The sequence below is a fragment of the Triticum dicoccoides genome, chromosome 7B (genome assembly GCF_002162155.2).
Source record: "Triticum dicoccoides isolate Atlit2015 ecotype Zavitan chromosome 7B, WEW_v2.0, whole genome shotgun sequence".
In the NCBI taxonomy this organism is placed as follows: Eukaryota; Viridiplantae; Streptophyta; class Magnoliopsida; order Poales; family Poaceae; genus Triticum; species Triticum dicoccoides.
This window is the reverse complement of record NC_041393.1, coordinates 768,327,489-768,347,208: the sequence shown is the minus strand read 5'-3', so window position 1 is coordinate 768,347,208 and position 19,720 is coordinate 768,327,489. Positions and strand designations below refer to the sequence as shown.

The 19,720-nt window shown below is 47.9% G+C and overlaps 1 pseudogene; it reads left to right on the top strand.

Moving 5' to 3' along the window:
* Positions 1–11,897, top strand: part of LOC119341559 — a 19,406-nt pseudogene extending 7,509 nt beyond the window's left edge.
* Positions 11,898–19,720: the final 7,823 nt, after the last annotated feature.

Genomic DNA, 19,720 nt, shown 5'->3' with positions numbered 1-19,720 from the left:
CCGCTGCCCCGCCACTCCGCCGCCGCCGGCGCGCCCCCGCGCTCCGTCTCAGGTTCCTCCCCACCACCTCCTCCCCCCGGTGTAGCAGTCACTAGATTTGATCCGCACGGTGTTGCGTTCCTTCGATCAGAGACGATTCGGTGAGGCATGTGATGCGATTCTGCTGCCTAGTGGTTAGTCCCCTAGTTTCATTAGGTGTTACAATCAGTGATTCCCACCAGTGTGCTGAGCTGATGGTGTCATCCTGCCCAGCTGATTGATTGATCACCTGTGGACCTCTGTTGTCTGTGAACTGAGAATTGTTGGTGTAGGTTGGTTAAATTGTTTACAGGCGCATGCGATCTGGAGTGCTTAGGAACAGTACCATGTCCATCATTTTTTTTCGCTGATTGTTACAGGGGCTAACATGCAATTTTCCCTTTGACTGCTCTATCATCATAACATGTATGGCGTTGTATTTTGCGTGTGCGGAGGGAAATATGATGAGGGTCACAGGACTGACGGTATGGTTCTGTTGGTGTGGTAATTGATTTCCTTGTTTGGTTTGTTAGCTCGAGCAGTGTATCAGTGCTGAGCTGCTGTTGTTATCTGACTGGTTGGTGCATTATGAGCCACCGTGTTGTGTATGGCCTGCCTGAGAAGTGGTGAGGTAGTAAGTTGTTCAGGCTTGGCCATTTCCCATTTCCATTCGTTGTAGATGGATAGAGTTACACTTTTGTTACATTGCGTTATCTTTCTGTAGAGTAGTAATGCTCCACTTCCACATATTTTTAGTTATCTTCCAGTGGTATTTCAAATTGAAGCCCTGAGCAGCAGCACCTCTTGTGTTGTTCACTATCACATAGTTGCAGTTTGGCAAACACAGCTAGTAAATACTCTACTGTTTTCAAGTGCTTGTTGGAATATGTGTGTGAAATTATTTTGTGGAAAAAAATCTTGAAATTATAGCATGTGCCATTTCCCCTTATGTATTGCATTGAAAAAATGTGTAGCATGGACCTGAAAAGCAAAAGCAAAAGCTAATTAACTGCTGGGTAATAGCACTGGTACTAGGTAGCTAAAATATGTGTTCTGAAACACTGAGAGCAGAAACACTTACTACATACATATGCTCAAGAAACACTTACTAACCAGAAAAGGTTTTGACTTGAAATGTTAATAGCACAGAGAGCACCACAAGTTAAACACCTCAATTTGTTAGTATTTGTCTGCATTTTCTCACATTCTTCTTGTATCTGATCCAGTATTGTTTGTAGTGGTTTGTCCAAAATGTTGAATGATACTGCTTGGAGATGCATATATTGTTTCACCTCTTCACATGCCAATGTATTTTCCATGTTGTGATGGAGGCCTTTTTTGCCTTGTCCACCCGAGAGGCCCTTGAGTTTGCTGGAATGTCGATTAACTTACGTTCCAGCAAATTCGGGTACTCCATATGTCCTATTTTCAGCAAAGGTCATGCTGAAATTTTCCGTGAATTTTAGCATGACTTTGCTAAAAATTAGACATATGGGGTACTTGTGACTAATGCATGGGCCGGGGTAGTTGTGACTAATGATGAAAGCTTAGGCTTTTAGGGTGCCTCGGCGTTGAAAAACCCTCAATGATAAAAGCTTAGCTTTTAGGATGCCTCGGTGTCGACAAACCCTAAATGATGAGACCATGATCTTGTTCCTTGACAATAACCAACTTTTTGACCAAACTTTGTTCCTATTTAGAGAGAAACATGGCCAACAACGATGAGGCCGGGGGTTCGGGCGGCAAGGCATTCTGGGAGTTGTCCCAGGAGATGGAGGAACAACCTCACTTGTATGAGGACGCCGCCTTCCCCACCGATCCTGAGACCACTGATGGTACCGCCGAGGATGACCCCACTGATGCCACCACTGATGGTGCCGCCGAGGATGCCACCACTGATGATGGCGGCGCACGGACAGATGGCAGCCAACCGAAGAGGCAACGGAAGGACCGGCGCTCGACCGTGCTCCGCACCCTCAAGGAGGAAGTTACTGAAGTGGACTCCGACGGGAATCCAACGGCGCCCGAACGAATAGTCAAGGGGTACTCGCTTCAGCTCGGGTGCATTCTCCGGAGCACCGTCTCGATCAACACCGAGAACCTGAGGCATCCTGACCGAGGGAATTTGCGCAACCTCCTCTTCACGAAGCTGCACGAACGATACAAGTTCCCCGCTGAATTTGAAAACACAAGCCTCAAAGGGAATAAAGTGAACAATGCTGCCCTCACGAAGATGAGCAAGGCCCTGTCTAGTTGGAAAAGCAATGTGAAGAGAATGATCGAGAAAGGTGAGAGTTATGAGAAGATCAAGGAGAAAAATCCTTCGATCACCGAAGATGACTACAACGACTTCAAGATCAATTGCTCGAGCACCGCAAACTCCCAATCAAGTCAGCGGGGGAGCTGAACTTAGGGGAACACACACTCGGTCCCGGCGGTTACAGAGTGGCGGAGCCTATATGGGACAAGGAGGAGGCGGACCGTGCCGAGCAAGGCCTACCGCCCCTCTTCGATAAATACGGTGACAAGCAGACCAGGAACTTTGTCAGGGCCCGGTACAAGAAGGACCCGAAAACAAAGGAGCTTACCACGGATCCGAAGACTAGGGCGCTTGAGCTTGTTCTGGTAAGGAATACACTCCCGCGTAATTAGCTCCATATGGTTGCATTCTAATTAATGAAGCCAAATTTCTAAATGGTTCACATTCCTTCCGCAGGCGACTGAAAGCAGTAGCGCGGGGTCGACTAAGAGCAACCCTTGGGACACCACTCTAAATAGGGCGTTGAATGTAATGAAGAACAAGGATAAGCTCAGTAAGCCGACGTCAGCTGGTCGTGTGGCCGGCAAAGGCTTGTCGACAAAATGGTCGTCATACTATAATAGTGGTGGGCGAAAGGAGAAAAAGACCAGCTTGGAAAGCCAAGCGTGCGAGGTTCAAGAACTCAAGGCACAGGTGGCGCGGATTCCGGAGATTGTCCAAGAGCAAGTGCAACAACAACTCGGAGCAACGATCACCGCCATTGTGCCTACCTTGATCGAGGAGTTGAGTGCGTGGATTGCGGGCGGCCAACAGGGGCCGCCCCCGATTCCTAGCTTCACGGCCAGCAACTCGCAGAATGCGATGGCGGGGCCATTGGTGTCTCCGGCGGAGGCGGCATTGGTGTCTCGGACACCGGCACGGGAGCTTAATGCACCCGGGTGTACGCCGGCCGGCACCTCTGCAGCAAGCGGCCCCTCCATCAACTGCACGCCCGCCGTTGTCGGTGCCTCGACATTAGCCGAGCTCGACGCCATCATCACGGTAACTAATTAAGCCTCTCTCGGCCGAGGACTTCATCTCCTTGCCTTTGACTGGGCATCCCTGACGTCCTACATGTTTTCGCAGGGCGCCGCCGACGTTCCGTGCACTCTCCTGCACTTCGTGAACAACGAGTTGGTCGATGTCGCCAAGGGCAAAATCATTCAACCGGGCAACCCCTTGTTCCACGGTACCCAGATGCCACCCAACTTGTTTAGGGTTCAACTGGTTCGGGTGCTGCCAGGCTGCGACGAGTTGTTACCTCCGATTCGACCCGTCGGGGCTGACAATGATGACGTGATGACCCTCAGCGCCTGCCTGAGCTGGCCCCTGCTTTGGCCGAAGAGCCAGATTCGTTTGGGGGCGGGGGACACCACCCCAAAGACAATACCGCCAGTCGTGCCGGCGCCAAGTCGGCCACATGGCAAGACCGCCACAACGGTGCCGGACATCCCTATGCCACTAGATCCAAACATGCATATGGCACAGGATCAGAACGACGACGACGACGATACATTTGGCCACGTCGATCAGTACTTTGCCGATCATGGGTACGATGGCGACTCCATGGGGCCTCCTTCTCAAGAACCCAACCCAACAAAAGATGTGCGCGATCTAGCTGGTACCGCGGAGAAGCCAAGTTGCAACAGGCGTCGTCTGCCGTTCAGCTCTCAGGAGACGCCTCCAGCTGCCGACTTCACCGAGCCTCAGATAGGCGAGGTGCGAAATATTATCAGCCCCAGAAGGCGGTCTGTGAGCAGAACTCGGTCCCATTACAGGAGAAGAAGAAGGCACGCAAAAGAAAGACTAACAAGGGTGCGAGCCAGCCGGCACCGAGTACGATCCGTGCTCAGGACGGGCCACCTTCACCTAAGTATATCTCGAGGAGGGTGCATGTGGCGAGTAGGGCGATGCTACCGACAAATATGCACAATGCTGCAACCGGTGCTATGCGGAGTCTGCATGACAGTGTTCTTTCTTTGGAGAAGCGGCGTCTCAGAGAGAAGGATGTGGCATACACGGTTTTCGCGGCCAAGGTGCCAGAGGGCAAGGGCTTTGTGGATAACTCCATCGGGCGTACGATCGTCCTGCGGTTTGATGACATCCACGCTATGTTGAACTTTCATCCGCTGCACTACACCTTCGTTCGGCTATTTTCACTAAGTATGGAGATGCGGATCATTCGCGACAAGACCCCGGACATCGTGATAGTCGACCCTTTCTACATGCGTGCCAAGATCTTGGGCAGCGCTGGGGACCGGCAAGTCGCGAGTTCTTACCTCGAAGGCGTCATTCTGGCAAATCAAGATAAGGATAACTTCCTCGTGCCTTACTTTCCCGAGTAAGTCCACCCCTCAACCGGCCCGTAACATATGAATTCTTAGATTTTGATCGTTTTTCTTTTAACATTCCGTGTTTTCTGCAGTGACACACATTGCACGCTCATCCTCCTAAGCCCCAAATATTCCATGGCCACGTATTTCGACCCGGACCGTCAGTCGAACATAGACTACACAAATGTCAAGAAGATTCTTGATGATGTTCTCCCCGGCTACGCCAAATCTGGAGGCACCTTCACCAGGCCTATTCGTAAGTACGGCAAGCACGTGTTCTCCCACAATACGACGTTCTGCTGCGTCAAGCAGCCGCCTGGCGGTCAGAAGGGTGCCTACTACGCCATCCATCACATGCGGGCGATCGTACGGGACCATCATCAACTTCTGCTACCGAGTAAACTCAAAGATTGGGCCGCGAGCGTGTCGGCAATCCAGGACGCGGACATCAGACAAGAATTCTTTCGCATCCAGTCGGAGTTTGCGGAAATCATCCATCAAGATGTCCTTCGTACCTCGGGGCAGTTCTACCTCAGAAATCAACCGTCCAACAGTGACATCGACACAATGCTACAAATGCAGGTTGACAACGCCCGTTATTTCATGACTCCCACGATAGACGGCGGCTTCATCCACGCTCCGGTCCCTTGAGTCGAGTCGAAAGCAGTGATGCTGTGTCTAGTTCTGAAACATCGATTGGCTCATGTTGTAATTAAACTTTAATGAACTTGTAGTATGTCTCTTTGGTTTCGAGAGTCGTTCAACTTAGATGTAATCGATGCTATTAATGTCTTGCTTTTCTCTTCCGATCGTTCTGTTGCATACTTATATATTGCTTATGTATTGTCTATGAATTGGTACTAACGTTTCGTTTGGCTAGTGCATAGCGATGCCGTCGTATGTCGTGTACAAGGGTAAGGTTCCCGGAGTCTACGACGACTGGGAGGAGTGTCGGAGACAGGTTCACCGATTCAGCGGTAACAGTTACAAAGGGTACACCACTAGGGCCGAGGCCGAATCTAGATACGCCCGCTATCTAGCGGGAGAGGGGAGGGAGCGTTGGAGGAACCGGATGAAGACGAGTTTCATCGTGATGATGCTCATCGTGACGACCGCAGCTCTCTTCTATGTGATGGTAGTTTAGATGATCGATATCGACTTGTAATGTGAAGACAAACTCGCTACTCGCGGTCTCGAGACTTGTAATATAATGTCCTATCTTTGTTCGGTCTTTTCAATTCGGAGACTAATATGATGAATTGTATTCGGAGACTAATATGATGAATTGTATTCAGAGACTAATCTTCTATTGTATTCGATGAATCTGTTGTTGATGTGTGATGTCTATATTTTGTCCAATTATACATTTTGTAACCTGTGCAAAAAACAGAAAATTAAAAAATAAAAAAAAACCTAATATTTATACTAATGGCGCATCACATCACAGTGCGCCATTAGTATGCCAAAGGATACTAATGGCGCATCATTAAACAGTGCGCCATTAGTATGCCGAAGTTACTAATGCGCATCTTGTTGTTGTGCGCCATTAGTATGCCAAAGCACCTGGGTATACATGGCCCCCTGGGAGGCATACTAATGGCGCACTGTTGTATATACTAATGGCGCATCTGAGGTCCGCCATTAGTATACCAGATACTAATGGCGCACCAGTGGTGCGCCATTAGTAAAATATACTAATGGCGTGGCACTAATGGCGCACCACTAATGCGCCATTAATGGCCAAATTAGGTGCGCCATTAGTAGGCCTTTTCCTAGTAGTGGTGGAACCGGACGCCAAGTGTCGTTCTGCTGAAGAGCATGGATCACCTGCTCTATAGCAGCACGCCAATGTGGAATGCGAAGTGCTGCCTGAAAGTGTCGTGGTTCAGTCGTAGGATCTGCCTCAGCATGCGCCACGCATGCTGCAAGCCATGCGACAGTCCCGTCAGTACGCTTCTTCGGTTGGAAGATGCCACTCTTGCTGCGAGTGAGGGCGCTGGACGACAGGCGGAGGTGGCGATGGAGCTGTCACCACAGGAGAGCTACTGTCCAAGAGTGGCGAAGAGGACGCGCCTGCAGGTGAGTCAACAAGTGCGTCTGGCGGCACAATCAAGCGCAGCACCTGGCCTGGAGTTGTCGACGAAGAATGGCCAGGCGTGGGTGGCGACGAGGAACCAGGCGACACAAGTGCACTGGGCGACACGAGCGCACCGGGCGACACGGGCGCTTCAACGAGCCCACGTGCATGGGACATGCATGCATCCTCGATCGGCGAGGCCACCGGCCTAGGGGACCGGGCCGCGGGGTCGCAAGCCCAGGCGTCGAGGCCACCGGGGCAGCCAGCCCAGGCGACGCGGGCATGCCAGCGGATCCACGTGCATGGGGCATGCACGTGTGATCAACGTCGGCGCAGGCCATCGTATCAGCGGGTGCAGCCGGCGTAGCAACAGCTGGCGTAGGTGGCGCACCGTCATCATCAAGCAGCTCCAGTCGGGCACCTCGTCCAGCACCTGCACCGTGGTTAGGCAACAACAGAGGAGAGTATGCAGCATCTACAAACTGATCAGGCAATACTGGAAACGAGTGCAACTCGGTGACAGGAGTGTCAGTGGGCGACGTGAGCGTGGAAAAAGGGAAGACAGTCTCATCAAACACAACATCACGGGAAATGTAAACACGGTTTGATGGAACATGGAGACACTTGTAACCTTTGTGGAGAGGACTGTATCCGAGGAACACACATTTTTTCGACCGATACTCAAGTTTATGCTTATTGTACGGGGGAAGATGTGGCCAACACGCACAACCGAGCACTTTGAGAAAGGAGTAATCTGGAGTTTCATGAAGCAACACTTCTAGAGGGGACTTCATGTGAAGAAGTCGTGTGGGAATCCTGTTTATCAAAAAACAAGCAGTAACAAAGGCATCGCTCCAGAACCGAAACGGCACAGAGGCATGTGCAAGAAGTGTTAGCCCAGTTTCAACTATATGACGGTGCTTACGCTCAGCTGCACCGTTATGTTGATGTGTATGAGGACAAGACACATGATGTGAGATACCAAGCTTCTGAAAGAAGGTGTTAAGATTACGGTATTCACCTCCCCAATCAGACTGAACATGAATAATTTTGTGCTTGAGTAACCGTTCAACATGTGCTTGGAATTGCATGAAAACATGAAACACATCAGATTTGCGCTTAATAAGATAAAGCCATGTAAAGCGACTGAAAGCATCTATGAAACTGACATAATAGTTGTGCCCACTAACAGAGGTTTGGGCATAGCCCCACACATCGGAAAACACAAGTTCAAGAGGAGCCTTGACAACACGACTGGATACAGAAAAGGGCAACTGATGACTCTTGCCTTGTTGACAGGCATCACAAACTAGAAACTCCTTATTACTGGACTCAACGAGAAGACGATGACGATGAAGCACATGGCGCACAATGGGAGTGGCAGGGTGGCCAAGGCGAGAATGCCACTGCGACGACAACACCCGCACACCACTGAACACCTGAGATACTCGTGGCACATCAGGCACTCGTGGCACATCAAGCGCATATAAGCCGTCGCGAGCTCGACCACTAAGAAGAACGTCCCTCGTGTCCCGGTCCTTAACAAAAAAATGGAAAGGGTGAAACTCAACAAACACATTGTTGTCAAGAGTTAATTTAGGAACCGAGAGTAAACTACGTGTGACTGAAGGAACACGAAGGACATCAAGGAGACGCAAGGTTTTAGTGGTACGAGAAAGAAGAGATGCCTGACCAATATGTGAGATGGGCATACCTGATCCATTGGCAGTGCGAACCTGATCATGACCGGTGTAGGGCTGTCGAGTGGCCAACTTGTCAAGCTGGCTCGTCAAGTGGTCCGTGGCGCCTGTGTCCATGTACCAGGCAGGATCCACAGAGTATGAAGGAGTGAACCCGGGCTCCTGTGTGGCAAGAGCAGCTTGCTTCTCGTTGCCCTTCCCATTGTTCCCGATGCCAAAGAAATCACGTTTAAACCGACGATGACACCGAGACGCCAAGTGCCCCTCAATACCGCAAAGCTGACACTCGACACCACCACCGCACGCCTCGAAGTGAAGTCGCTTGCGACCAGCCGTTGGAGGAGTGGGAGCGGGCGGACGAGGCTGGTTGCCCGAGGGCAGCGGTGGCTTCTGCTTGGCACCACGGGCACCTCCGCGAAGAGCAGCATTCGCAGAAGGGCCCTCTGTGTAGACTCCGACAGAGCGACGAGCAGCGAGCCGCTGTTCCATGTTAAGGAGGCGGGCGTAGAGGTCACGGGGTGGCATCGGCGTGTCACGCCTGTTGACATTTTCAACCAGAGAGTCATAATCCTCGTCTAGTCCATTAAGAATGAATGAAGTAAACTCCTCATCGCGGAGCGGCTTCCCAATGGAGGACAGTGTATCGGCCAAGCTTTTGACTTTGTTGAAGAAAGCAGTGACAGAGAGATCATTCTTCTTGACCTCACCCAGCTGATTGCGTATAGCAGACGAACGTGCGAGCGACTGTGAGGAAAAGCTGGAGTCAAGCGTGGTCCATGCATCCCGCGACGTGGCGGCAAAGACAACCATGCCAGCCACGGATGGAGTGAGCGACAACTGAATAGCACCCAGGATGGCTTGATCTTGAGCAATCCACCGACGATGAGCAGGGTTGGGGACCATGACAGAGCCACCATGGGACGAGGGTGCCGGAACCATAGCCGGAGGGCACGGCAGGGAGCCATCAACATATCCTTCAAGGTAGTGGCTCCGCATCAGCGACAACACTTGAGCGCGCCACAGGAGATAGTTATCAGCAGAAATCTTCACCGTCACCAGATGGGCGAAGTGAAACGGCCCTCGTTCGGCCATCGGCGCGGAGAGCTGCAGATCAGGCGGCGGACCAGGCGGCAGAACAGCACCATATGGGACTAGTGCCTCGGCCGATGGTTGTTGATGATGGCCGTAAGCCGCCGAGGAGTGCGCACCATACGGGAGCATAGGAGGAGCGGTGTACGGCTGGGCAGCAGCGCAGGACGTCGGGGCTGTAGCAGAATACGGCGCATACGACGCAGCCGTCGGCGCGAGGTAGGGTGCCGGGTACGGGCCGCCGTACGGAGCCTGGATGGGAGCGCCATAGGGCCCCGCGACTGGATCGTGGTACGGGGCCGGCCTGGCCGCATCGTGGTACGGGGTCGGGGCTGGAAGGCCACCGTAGGCCGCCTGCCCATTGGCGCCATAGGAGGCCGCTGGTGGAGGCGTGCCCCGCGACTGGATCGGGGCGGCCGCGATCGGAGGCGCAGCAGGCGACCGAGGCGGCGGCAACATGGCGGGCGATCGATGTGGCGCGGGAGGATGTGATCCCTACGCAGTAGATCGGGCCCAGGCAAGTGGAGGCGACGCCAGGAACGGCGACTCCATCGCCAGAGTGGAGAGAGGCGGCGCGGCGGCGGGGGCCGGCGCGACGGCAGCAGAGGAGGCGGAAGCATGACGCGGATCAGACGCGTCGTCTGATACCATGTTAGACGTATTAGGGTTTGGAACAATGCTCGATACCCTTGGTGGGTACGGCTGTCATATATTTATAAGAGGGAACCGTACAAATACAAGTTGTGTTACAACACGTATATCCAATATATACTTAGTCTAACAAGCAATCCCCTTGGTGGGTCGATCCCAGCATCACTCGGGCAGCTTCAGTTGCTAAAGATGCTCCACATACAAAACGCTAGTCTGGTTTCCACTCTTCCACCTGAGTTGGGGAACCTTACTAGTCTTAAGTACATGATCCTGTCACAGAATCAGTTATATGGAAGTTTGCCACCATCTTTTGCCACGATACAAACATTACACATGCATGGAAATAATATCAATGGTAGCATCCCGTCAGAGATGTTTACAAATTGTACCAAGCTTGAGCGTTTCTTGTATATGGAAACTTGTTAACTGGAAGCATCTCATCGCATATCATCAAGTGCAAGGAGCTCGAGTTTTTGATGGATCCGGAAACTTGTTAACTGGAAGCATCCCACGGGAGATAGGGAGCATGCGAAACATGCATGCATTGTTCTTGTGGAAAAATCACCTTACTGGAATTATGCCGTCAGATATTGGTAATGCAACATCTTTGAAATTCCTTGACGTGAGCTCCAACCATCTAGAGGGTGAGCTTCCTAAAACTATCTCCTTGCTGGTAAATCTTGTTGCTCTCAGCTTGTCTGGCAACAAGTTTATGGGTACCATTCCTAATCACGACAGCAAGCAGTTGTCAGTTGTCAAGGTTGCCAACAACACAGACAATAGTAGCTTCTCGGGAGAATCACGGTCTGCCATTTGTGGATTAACACTTCTGCAGCTATTGGATCTATCAAACAGTGAGCTGTTTGGAGATTTTCCTGGTTGCTTCTGGAATTTGAAAGATTTACAAGCCTTGGATTTGTCAGGCAATGCTTTTGCTGGGGAAGTTCCAACCTCAACTTTCAGCAACTCTTCACTAAGGTCACTGCAATTGTCAAGCAACAACTTCACAGGTTGCTTTCCAGCGGTGTTGAAGAACTTAAAAAGCCTTGTTGTTTTGGATCTCAGTAACAATAAGATTTCCGGTGTAATTCCTCCGTGGACAGGGGAAAGCAATCCTTCGTTGAGGATTCTCATGCTACGAGAAAACATGTTCTACGGAAGCATTCCTTGGCAGCAGCTATCACTCCTCCCTCGTCTCCAACTGCTTGATCTTGCTGAAAATAATTTTGTAGGTTCCATACCTATCCTTGATGAGACAGACTTTTGTGATGCAACCAGTTGTAACAAACGTCATAGTACTTCCCACCTATAGATATTTTTATTTCTACAATGGAAGCATGGACATAATTTGGAAGGGACGGGAGTACACTTTGAGGGGAGACATACATTTGTGACTGGTATTGATCTCTCTGGTAATTCTCTATCTGGTGAGATCCCTTCAGAGTTAACAAGTCTCAAAGGCATGCAGTTTTTGAATATTTCAAGAAATAACCTATCTGGTAGTATCCCCAAGGACATTGGCAACCTAAAGTTATTAGAGTCCCTTGACCTCTCTTGGAACAAATTATCAGGTCATATTCCTCCTAGTGTCTCAAACCTGACGTCCCTTACCACTCTCAATCTCTCCAACAACCTTCTATCTGGAGATATACCTACAGGCAGTCAGCTCCAAACACTTGAGGACCCATCGATCTACGGCAATAATCTTGGACTTTGTGGCCCTCCATTGAGCATTCCATGCACAAACAATTCGAGTAGTACACAAGCAGTTGATGGCGACCATGAACATGAAACGGTGTGGCTGTACTACTCGGTGATTGCTGGAACTGTCTTCGGTTTCTGGGTATGGTTTGGAGCATTGTTCTTCTGCAAGATCTAGCGGTTTGCACTCTTCAATCGCATCGATGCCATGCAGCGGATTGTCGTATTTAGGACACTTATCTGCTTCCCACTATATAAGCTACAGCTCTTTGTTTTCTTTCACCAATAAACTGCAAGTATATGTGCTTGTAGTGTGATAGATTGGCTTGTACGTAGTTGTATGATGTGACCAATGTGCAACAGAATTGTATTAGTTTTTATTCTCTGAATTTGTGAGCTTTCCTAGTACCATTCCATATGTTTTTCTTCATCTTCCCCTGTTTTCTGAATCCTGTGAACCCACAAAAGCCCTTAAGCACAAAGTACTACTATATGAAAAAACCCCAAACCCTAACCCCTGCCTATTTAAGCAGCCTCTCCATGTCATTTTTGGAAACCTAGCTTCCCTACCCCTTCTTCCCGCAGACGCCGCCAGCCCCCTCAGTTTCCGCGTCCAGCAAACCCATCCCTGCCACTTGGCAAGCCGCCGCCGCCACCCGAGCCACTTTGCGCCGCCAGCTTCCCCGAGCCATCGGGTCGGCTCGCGAGCCTCGATCCCAGCCGTCCGCGGCCAGATCGGACGGCCAGGAGATCAGCCAGCCATCCAGCTCCCGCAGCCCCGCACCCTGGCTCCCACCCGTCGCCCTAGCCACCTCCCCGCCGCCGCAGGCCCGCGAGGCCCAGGCGCGGCACGTCCAGCCCGAGCACCGCCGCCGCCTTGTGTGCTGCTCCTCCCCGAGTGCCCCACTCGCCTGCTCCACCGCCCATCTCCTCCCGTGCGCGGCCCTAGCCCCGCGCCGCTCGTTGGAACTCCTTCACACCGGCGACCCAAGCTCCTCCGACGCCCCGCCCCGGTGTCGGAGCACCCCGCTCGCGCCGCCTCCGCCTCGCCGCCCTCTGCCATGGCCTCATCGCGCCGCTCCGTCGCCGTCTCCGGCCCGTATCCGCCGTCTCCGGCGTCCTTCGCCGCGTCTGGATCGAGCTCGACCTCGAGGACGACCCCGTGGGCCCGCTCGTCAGCCTCGCCGCACCGGACATGTCCGCCCGAACCACCCCCTCCTCGAGGTCCAGATTTTCTGTCCCAGGAATTCTAGTATCATATATGCATATTTGACTGCTTGTAACTTTGTGCATGTTGCTCCGGTTGGAGTGTATGATATGTCAATCTGTTCATCTCTTGCTGCTCTACATGATTGTGTACTTTGCATGTATGTTATTATTCATCTTGATGCCTTAATCATCGTTGCAAAAATGCTAAGTGATATAATCTACTGAAAACTGCTGTAACATGTGATTTTGTCTTTTTTATAGCATTTTGTGTGATTGTCGTTTGAGCATCATACCTACATGTTTTATGAGTATAATCATGCCATATTTGCAGTGGTGTAATCCATTTATCATGATATGCCACGTGGTGACTAGCACAAGCTTGCCAAGTAGGGTACTTGTTGTTGTTGTTCTGCTAAGTCTAAACTATTATATTGTGATGTCATGTTTGTTTAATACTACCATCAAATATATGCATAATCTGGAGATGTTTAGTGATCATGCTTTGATGTCCATGTTATGCTCTATCCATCCATGTCCTTTTTTGCAATTATAACCTACTTTAGCTTGTTCTTTTGGTGCCCTCAAGTTGCTTAGAAATATAACTGTCAGCATGCCCAGGTTTCTCTTCTGTTGTATCATCTTGCCATGTTCACTTGAAGCTATCATCAAATCTGTTGCTCCAATGATCATCGTCAATAATGACGTTTTGCTCAGGGTGCTTAGTACATGCTTGCCATGCTCTTTGATGCCATGAATAGTTCCTGTAGCATATATTTTTGTTATCTCAAAGTATGCATCATGAATCTATTTTCTGCCATACTCTTTCACCTGGTCTGAGAATCTGTTATAACTTGCAATCTTGTCTTGATGAATGCCATTGATCTAGGGATTATATGGAGATACTTAGTAATCATGTTTTGCCATGTATAACCTTTACTTTAATGCCATGCTTTTGGTTGCTATGATCTTGCACTGTAGCATCATTGTTTCGTGCCTCCAACATGTCAGCATGTTAGTTCTGCTCACATGTATGCCCCGTTTTTCAGTCATAATCGTTGTTATAAAGTGGCTTGTTGCATTGATCACGTTGGTTTAATCTTGATGCCTATGAACCTGAACCTTGATGTTATTTAAAGCATGTTACCTGTTCTTCAAGTGCATGTCATGGTTGTGTCAATCTTGTTCTTGTAGCATGTTGTTTTGATGCTTGCTATATGCCTAGTCGCTGTTTTGGACAACTTGTCCTTTAAACTCGTTTCATGTGTATGTGTTGAACCGTGGCTCCGTTTGGAGCATGCTCTATATGAAACTTGTTTGGTTTTGCATGTAGTTTCATCATGGCATGTTGCATCCTTGATTTGAGTATGTGTGCTTGATGTTTGTATGCATTTTGCACCAATGCCATGTTTAACTTGTTTTGCTCATATCTTCTAGGCCGTAGCTCCAAATTAAATGAACTTTATATGTAACTTGGTTAGAAAAACGTATAGATCATCATGGTGCACTTTAACTTGCTGTTTAACCACTTCAACATAATGTGTTATTCAGATCTGAACAAATTTCGAAATTTGCATATGGGAAGTTTCCGGAATTGTTATATGTTGATGTCGGCCTCATTTAAACTTGCTTTGATGTGGGGTTCTTGTATGCATCCTCTCTTACCATGAGTAGCATCATGTATACTTGTCATACATCATACTTGGATGAGCGTCATGCCATGTTATGTGTTGTGTGTTTACCGTGTTGTATGCTTCTTTCTGGTGTTGCTTCTTCTTGATAGTTCCGGTAACGTTGCGATTGTGAGGATTTGTTCGACTACGTGGGTTCGTCTTCTTCATGGACTCGATCTTCTTCCTAGAGGGATTTCAGGCAAGATGACATCCACCTTGGATCTCACTAGTATCTTTGTTATGCTAGTTATCTCGATGCTATCGCTATGTCACGCTACCTACCACATGTTTATCAAGCCTCCCAATTTGCCATGAAACAATCTCTAACCTTTTTCACCATTCTAGGAAACCGTTGTTTGGCTATGCTCAGCCCCTCTTATAGCGTTGCTAGTTGCGGGTGTAGTTGCAGTTTGTTCCATGTTGGGATATGGATACCTTGGTATATCATAATATCTCTTATTTAATTAATGCATCTATATACTTGGTAAGGGGTGGAAGGGTTAGCCTTTTTCTTGGTGTTTTGTTCCAATCTTGTCGCCTTAGTTTCCGTCATACTGGTGTTATGTTCCTTGATTTTGCGTCCGTAACACGGTGAGGGTTTATGGGCCCCTCTTGACAGTTCGCTTTGAATAAAACTCTTCCAGCAAGACCCAACATTGGTTTTACCAATTGCCAAATATAATAACTAAACATGTTAATAAATTTGACGCATAGGGAGATAGCGCTACCCGAGGTTCGTTATTTAACATAATGCAGGGGGGCCAGCGTTGATGGTGTTGGTCCCAAACGGGCAGCCTGCGGGGCCACCTCGGGGAAACTCGAGGGCTGGTTTTACTCATAGCTTGACCCATCCAATCATGGCCTGAGACGAGATACGTGCGGCTACTATCAGGGTGTCAGTATGTCGGGAGGTCTTGCTAGACTTGTTTTACCATTGTCGAAAGCTCTTGTGCACCGGGATCTCGAATTTGATCGGGTGTTCCGAGATGGAGGATTGTCTCCGCGGATCGTGAGCTTGTCATGGGCTATGTTGGGACACCCCTGCAGGGTTTTAACTTTCGAAAGCCGTGCGAGCGGTTATGTGGCGGATGCGAATTTTTAATGTCTGATTGTAGAGAACTTGACACCAGACTCGAAATAAAATACACCAACCGCGTGTGTAACCATGACCGTCTCTTTTCGAGTGAGCTTGAGAAGAGAACATGGTGGGGTTATGTTTGAACATAAGTAGTTTAGGATCACTTCTTGATCATTACTAGTTTGCGACCGTTTGCGTAGTTTCTCATCTTACTCTTGTACTCGTAAGTTAGCCCCCATATAATGCTTAGTGATGTTGCAACCTCACCACTTATCCATTCCACACCCATTAAGTTTTACTAGTCTTGATACCCACGGTAATGGGATTGCCGAGTCCTGGTGGCTCACATATTACTACAACCACAGTTGCAGGTACAGGTAATGCGATGATCATGACGTGAGAGCTATGTTTGCTTGTTTTGGAGTTCTTCTTCTGCTTCTTCTTCGTTCAGGGGGTAGGTTCCTGGTCGGCAGCCTGGGCTAGCAGGATGGATGTCGTTTGAGTTTCTGTTTGTGTTTCATCCGTAGTCGGATATTGTTCTCATGTATGATGTTTGGTGTATTCATGTGGCATTTGTATGTCTTTGTATGTATCCCCAGCTATTATGTAATAGTACGATGTAATGATATCCACCTTGCAAAGAGTCTTCAATATGCGCTTCCATCCATGGTGGGACCTTCGAGTTCCTCTCGGATAGGATCGCATATTGGGCGTGAGAAGTTTTTATTGAGTTTTCTTAAGACCGCTAGTGAGTAAGTACTTAACCAATAAACTACTCCTTCCTTCGTAAATATAAGTCTTTTTTAGACATTCCACTATGAACTACTTATATACGGATATATGTAGACATACTTTGGAATGTAAATTCACTCATTTTGCTTCTAATGTAGTCCATAGTGAAATCTTTTTAAAAAACTTGTATTTAGAAATGGAGGGAGTATTTGGGAACTGTTTATGCTTATCTAATACTACATGTATCTATGTGCATTGCAGGGAGGAACTAAAGACCATGAAGGTTCACTCTAGCTCTGGATATCAAGTGATGCATTTTTTCTTCTTATCAGCTGTGAATGCGCAGGAAATCAGAGGAGAGCAAGGAGGATATTGGAGCTATGCGAGCAGTCCCCGGAGGTCTTCGCATCAGTCAAGGATGTCCTATATTCTATTGAAATGAGGAAGCCACGGGTACTGATAGAGTGCTCACTGTCTATACATGTGATGGATGGTTTGTGGTTTTCAAGTCGATGTGTTTTTGGCAGGTGTCAAATATGATGTGGGACTTGATGGTCGGCCCCTAGTCAGAATGGTGAAGAAGTCACAGTGATCATCCATCAGCTTGTCCCGGCCGCATGGTTACATTGCAGCATTACCACTGCCTGTATAGAGTTGGATTAGGATTGAACTAGTTATAATCTTGTACCATAGCTCGGTGCGTAAGCTTGCAAGTTAGTAGCCGATATATAATAACGTCTACCGAACTATAGACTGTTGCAGAATGCCTTGATGAAACACACGTTTGATGTTGGAAATATATACATATGCATTATTTATATTAAATTCTTTTACTTTTTGTAACTTAGTTATTTTAGCACAATTATATGTTGTTTTCTTATTAATATATCTTATAAGTATATAATTTATTTAATTTTTTGTTTTTTTTTCTAAAAATACCAGGCAATAATTATTTTTAAGATAATGATGAGCACTATCCAAAATGTGAACATAGTGGTTCTCACAAATATAAAGGATGTCAATGATTTTTCATTACAAATGCTCCTTTTGTGTTAAACATAGAGTGAAGACATTATTCAATGATTATTTTATCTTGAGACATTTAAAAAAAATCTTTTCCTAACTCTTAGCGAATTCAAAACACCACATTCTTTGATAAATTAAGTTGTGGCGCTGAATATATTATGATATTTATTATAATATTTCTAGGTAGAATATTGTACCAAGATTTGGAGGGATCGGACAATCAAATATATAATTTTCCCCCTAAATATAAGGAAATATAACTGACCATATCCACCACAAATTCAGTTGTGACACTTAATATAATATTAAAAAAATGTAGTGCCATCCAAATACCTAAATATCTTGGTAGAATATTCTACAGCTACCCTGACCGAGGACCCACTAGAATAAATGCAAGATTGCTTTATAATGAGCACGCGGGTCTAACAATACAAATAAAACCCATTAAGCTACGCATGAAGGGCAGCCAACCAGCTATGCCACGTGGCGCAAGCTAGTTGGCCGCTATGTGAAATCTTTTGAATTTTTTTAGATGAAGGCATGGGTCATTTTTTTAATGTATTTTTTTCTAAATGTAGGTGAGGACTTCTGGTATTATTTAAATGGAGGGTTATGCAAAGTGACACTCACTGGTAGGCTGCGGTGGTAATTTTTTTCTTTTTCTTTTTTACTTCTTTTTTAGATGAAGGTGAGGATATTTTTTCTAAGTTGTTTTTTTAGACGGAGACGAGGACTCTGTGTATTTTTTTTAAAATGAAAACATGCGCACAACTTTTTCTCAAGCGGCATCACAGGTGGCGCCCCTACCACTAGTATAAGTAGAAGTGAGGCCAACTCACCACTTCATGGGCTAGCCAAGAAGATCCATGGCCTTTCTCACCTGATCGAGGACGTAAATAGAGTACATTCTCATTACCTTACTACCTCTGTTCCTAAATATATGACGTCAACGCCCCACAACACCATGGAGAAAATGGTACATAGAAAATGAAGGTAGCATAATCCATACGAATACACCTCATTTCTATGCTTCTCACTGCACAAGTAGTTCATAGTTCCCCTCTCGCCAATCCTAAAAGTTCGTCTTCCTTTAGGCCATTGGTAAGCCTTTCAAGTTTCCAACCAGCAGTCACAAAATTCAGTTTGTATGTAACATCATAAATGGAGTAAATGGACTAGTGACTGCTGAATTTTCAACATCTGTGGTTGGCGAAAAGAGTAAACATGTGCGGTTCGTCCTTTAGCTTGGTAGGTGGGTACACTTTAGTACATATGAACTTTTGAATAGTTAACTTGATGCCGTAAACTTACTTTGCATGTGCAGTCATAGTTTTGTCCAATTTCAAATGCTAAGGTCAAAACTTTTCATGGTGGTGTGATAACTCGGACCGTAGGCACATGATTACACCGACCGCAGTCAGTAGGTACACCACATGGTGGTTGACCAGGTGGTTCTATCTCCGATGCCATGGTTGATTGTGGTCATCAAGTGAGATTCCTTCAGAGTTAACAAGTCTCAAAGGCATGCAGTTTTTGAATATTTCAAGAAATAATAACCTATCTGGTAGTATCCCCAAGGACATTGGCAACCTAAGTTATTAGAGTCTCTTGACCTCTCTTGCAACAAATTATCAGGTCATATTCCCCCTAGTGTCTCAAACCTGACGTCCCTAACAGCTCTCAATCTCTCCAACAACTTTCTGTCTCGAGAGATACCCAACGGCAGAGCTATGTACAAAGCCGAGGGGCCGTGGCTCCCCAGCTCAAATGAGATTCATTTTTACCTGGTACTAATAGTCTACGTGATTTTCACATGCAGGTCTACTCCGTGGCCACCCCCTGCAGCTTTGGGAAAGGCTCATCCGCATGCATGCAGCACGCACAAGCCCATCTTTGCATTCATCACACACGCACACATTTCAGGTTCGGCTGCTTGCCCTCTATTTCCCAGCAATGCTCGCGCACGTCTACTCGCCTCTGTCCACGAACCAGGCAACCAGCCACCCTGCCGGCTGCCCGCACTCCCTTACGCCGACGCCAACTAGAAACTCACCTTGATCCACGCGCGGCCGGCGAACACTCCTGGGCCGAGGATGGGGAACAAGGGCATGCCTATGACTGTCGTCTTCAGCTCTTC